This window comes from Salvelinus sp. IW2-2015, unplaced genomic scaffold (assembly GCF_002910315.2).
Source record: "Salvelinus sp. IW2-2015 unplaced genomic scaffold, ASM291031v2 Un_scaffold1747, whole genome shotgun sequence".
In the NCBI taxonomy this organism is placed as follows: domain Eukaryota; kingdom Metazoa; phylum Chordata; class Actinopteri; order Salmoniformes; family Salmonidae; genus Salvelinus; species Salvelinus sp. IW2-2015.
The window spans coordinates 169,432-174,467 of record NW_019943129.1 but is presented as its reverse complement, the minus strand read 5'-3'; positions in this window follow the sequence as shown (position 1 = coordinate 174,467).

The window sequence follows — 5,036 nt, the reverse complement described above, 5'->3', positions numbered from 1 at the left end:
CAGAGGTGGAAGAAGGATCGGACCAAAGCGCAGCGTGGTAAGTGTTCATGATGTAATCTTTAATGACACGAACTGAACACTGAAATACAAAACATAAACGTGAAATGAACGAAAACCGAAACAGTACCGTGTGGACCAAACTCACACGGAAAACAAAACCACCACAATCCAAAAGTGAAACCCAGGCTACCTAAGTATGATTCTCAATCAGGGACAACAATTGACGCTGCCTCTGATTGAGAACCATACAAGGCCGAACTCAAAACCCAACATAGAAAAAACAAACATAGACTGCCCACCCCAAACTCACGCCCTGACCATACTAAAACAAAGACAAAAACAAAGGAACTAAGGTCAGAACGTGACACTGATGTTGTCTTTGATTCCGTTGTTGTGGGTGAGGCTTAGGCTAGCCTACCAGTGAAGGTTTTGAGTGCCAATTCTTGGTTTCTGCTGCTGGGGAACGTAACAACGCACATACTTCAACCCATTGTTATTGCTCAGTGTGTGTGGCGTACCTTCATGATGATCTCAGGAGGATAAAGTGAGTCAGCAACTCATACAGTCTCCCCTTACCTCCAACAACCTGGGCAGTAGCGGATTTAGATTTAGGATTTGGAATAGGCAACGTTAGCAGCACAGGGAGGCATCTGTGCTGGCAGCACAGGAGGCACCTCAATGATAATCATTTCACCGTGTGGGACTGTTGGTCAATTAACCTTGCGAGTGGCGCCCTGATTCTAGTTTGTGAGCTAGGCAGGCTACTGCCTGGGAAGGTCACCCACTCAGAAGTATGAGATGGGGAGGGGGCGGGGTAGGGTTGACTCAGGTCTCCTCAGAGGAAGCCCGAGGTAGGGGAGCGGGGGAAATCTATCAAATAGCGCACCTCTAACTTTGTACTAGTACTAATGCAATTAATCAAATCAGTCACACTACGAACTGCTACCAAATAAACCACAATTCATTCATAATACTGTGAATGTATAGTTCACAGACATATTGTAAATTTTTTCTGGTTTGTGTGAAATGGTTAAGAATAATATAAAACCAGTCTGCACAACACCAATTTGAATTGGTTTAGTCTTGACTCATAGTTGACAGTGTTGGGGGATGGGTAATGTAGTCTTGACTCTTGGTGACCGTGTTGGGAGATGGGTAATGTAGTCTTGACTCTTGGTTGACAGTGTTGGGGATGGGTAATGTATTGATGCTCCAGTGCCAAATCAACACATTTGTTTCTATTTGTCTTTTTTACTTCTTCTGATATTTATGAGTCTTATTTTGTATATATTTTTAATTTATATAGTTTTAAATGTTGTAATGAAGGGGGTGGCAGGTAGCCTAGTGGTTAGAGTGTTGGACTTGGTAACCGAAAGTTACGCAAGTCCACAGTCTAAATTTGTCATTCTGCCCCTGAACAAGGCAGTTAACCCACGTTCCTAGGCCGTCCTTGAAAATAATAATTTTTTCTTAACTGACTTGCCTAGTTAAATAAAGGTACAATTAAAAATGTAAAAAATGTGTGCTGATCCAAATGTATGAAAAAAAATTACAGTAGTGCAGATGGTGTTTTTTGTTTTGTTGGGGGAGAGAGAGTGTGGGGGGTAAGAGGGGAGAGAGACATCCCTATCAATTAAATTGAATTGAGAGAGGAGGGGAAGAGGGAGAGGAGGGGGAGGAGAGGGAGAGAGAGTGTAAAGGGAAAGAGAGAGGGGGGAGAGAAGGAGGAGAGAGAAAGGAGAAGAGAGGAGGGAAAGAGAGGGGAAAGTGAGAGAGGAGCGGGTGTACATGTAGGTAGATAATAAGTAGGTAGATATGCACTGATGCACTATCTTATTATAAAGTAATATTTATACATATCAACCATGACCACCGATCTGACCATGACCCCTTAAAATACTGATACTGCCCTCTGCCTTGGTATGACCTTAAACAACTATATGGTAATGCAAAAGGAAAGTGAAGTATCTAGAATCTAAATGTGTTGATCCAATTTCTGGTTGTTTGGAGAATTCTAACTACATTCCAACTGTATTTAATGGTTTTATGTAGTAATGTTTTTATTTTTAAAATGTTGTATTGAAGTAACCTTCAAGCATTCTTTCACCATAGGCTAAGAAACATTTCCTCATAGAAAATGTTTAAAACTTTTTAAGAAATATTGACTTACTATAACACTGTAAATTGCTTTATTTAAGCAAGCTATTACATTTTTTGTTTATTTACCTTTATTTATCATTATCTAGGTATTGTGTTTCTATGGAAACCAACCATCATTTCTCAGCAGGATTGTGCCGTGTTTATAAGATCACTGGCTGTCTCATATGTTGTCATATTTTTATGTGCGTATCTTATTCATCCCTTTACACTTGTGTGTATAAGGTAGTTGTTGTGAAATTGTTAGATTACTGATAGAGTATTACTGCATGGCTCGAACTAGAAGCACAAGCATTTCGCTACACTCGCATTAACATCTGCTAACCATGTGTATGTGACAAATAAAATTGTGATTTGATTTGTTGTGTGTCATGATCGGGATGGCCTGAACTCGGAGCCTGGTAGAATACCAAGACAAACTGCAGTCAAAACATGTGGAACAAAGCCAGACTGCTCAGTAACTTCACTCAGTAACTTCACTTAGTAACTCACTCAGTAACTTCAATTAGTAACTTCACTTAGTAACTTCACTTAGTAACTTCACTCAGTAACTTCACTCAGTAACTTCAATTAGTAACTTCACTTCAGTAACTTCGACTCAGTAACTTCACTCAGTAACTTCACTCAGTAACTTCACTCAGTAACATTCACTCAGTAACTTCAATTAGTAACTTCACTCCAGTAACCACTCAGTAACTTCACTCAGTAACTTCACTCAGTAACGTTCACTTAGTAACTTCACTTAGTAACTATCAGTAGTAATTCACTCTAAACTTCACTCAGTAAACTTCACTCAGTACTTCACTAGTAACTTCACTCAGAGTAACTTCACCAAGTAACTTCACTAGTAACTTCACTCAGTAACTTCACTTAGTAACTTCACTCAGTAACTCACTCAGTAACGTTCACTCAGTAACTCTCAGATTAGTAACTTCACTCAGTAACTTACTCAGTAACTTCACTTTAGTAAACTCACTAGTAACTTCAGCTCTAGTACTTCACTCAGTAACTTCACTCAGTAACTTCACTACGAACTTCACTCAGTACTTACTTAGTAACTTCACTCAGTAACTTCACTGAAACTTACTAGTAACTGTCAATTAGTAACTTCACTCAGTAACTTCAAACTTAGTAACTTTCACTTAGTAACTCACTTACAGTAACTTCACTCAGTAACTTACTTAGTAACTTCACTTAGTAAATTTCGCTCTAGCTGAGATTAACTATCAATTAGTAACTATCACTCAGTAACTTCACTCTAGTAGACTTCACTCAGAACTGTCACTGTAGTAACTGCACATCAGTAACTTCACTCAGTAACTTTCACTCAGTAACTTGCACTCAGTAACTTCACTCAGTAGCTTCACTTAGTAAACTTCCACTCAGTAACTTCACTGAGTAACTTCACTCTAGTAACTTCAATTAGTAACTTCACTCAGTAACTTCAATTATAACTTCACTTAGTAACTTCACTCAGTAACTTCACTCTAAGTAACTTCACTTATCTCTCTCTTTGGTTTGTATCTTTCATCTGGTGTCTTGGACTTGTGATTTAATGATATTTAGATGCTAGTATTTACTTGTGACGCTATGCTAGGCTATGCTAGTCAGCTTTTTTACTGATGGGGGTGCTCCCGGATCCGGGATTGTGATGAAGTAGAAGTTAACAAACTATAGTTTTGGCAAGTCGGTTAGGACATCTACTTCGTGCATGACACAAGTAATCTTTCCAACAATTGTTTACAGACAGATTATTTTAACTTCTAATTCACTATATCACAATTCCAGTGGGTCAGAAGTTTACATACACTAAGTTGACTGTGCCTTTAAACAGCTTGGAAAATTCCAGAAAATGATGTTGTGGGTTTAGAAGCTTCTGATAGGCTAATTGACAATTTGAGTAAATTGGAGGTGTACCTGTGGATGTATTTCAAGGCCTACCTTCAAACTCAGTGCCTCAAGAATCATATTTTTTAGATTGAGTATTTATTGGGTCATTATGTTAGTATATTATGTATGTTTGTAATAGTGTGTTATATGTAAAAATGTGTTTGTATTATAAATTGTATTTTAATGTTCAACGACTTGGAAGATTAGTCCAAATGGGGACTAAAAGAGATCCAAATAAAATCAAAATAAAATCTTTGCTTGTGTTACGATCGTCGTATGATTGATGAGACCAAGGCGCAGCGTGTTATGCGTACATTCTCTTTTAATGAATGAAACACTTAACAAAAACAACAAAAACAACAAAACCAACGAACGAAACGTGAAGCTATACAAAATAGTGCAGACAGGCAACTAAACATAGTCAAGATCCCACAACACAAATGAAGAAAATGGCTACCTAAATATGATCCCCAGTCAGAGACAACGATAAACAGCTGTCTCTGATTGGGAACCATATCAGGCCAACATAGACATACAAAACCCCTAGACATTCAAAAACCCTAGACATACAAAAACTAGAGTACCCACCCTAGTCACACCCTGACCTAACCAAAATATATAGAAAAACAGAGATATCTTAGGTTAGGGCGTGACAGCTTGACATCATGGGAAAATCAAAAGAAATCAGCCAATACCACAGAAAATCAATTGTAGACCTCCACAAGTCTGGTTTATCCTTGGGAGCAATTTCCAAACAATCGAAGGTACCACGTTCATCTGTACAAACAATAGTACGCAAGTATAGACACCATGGGACAACGCAGCCATCATACCGCTCAGGAAGGACACGCGTTCTGTCTCCTAGAGATGAACGTACTTAGGTGCAAATCAATCCCAATCCTCCTATATCAACATAACCTGAAAGACCGCTCAGCAAGGAAGAAGCAACTGCTCCAAAACCGCCATAAAAAAAGCCAGATTACGGTTTG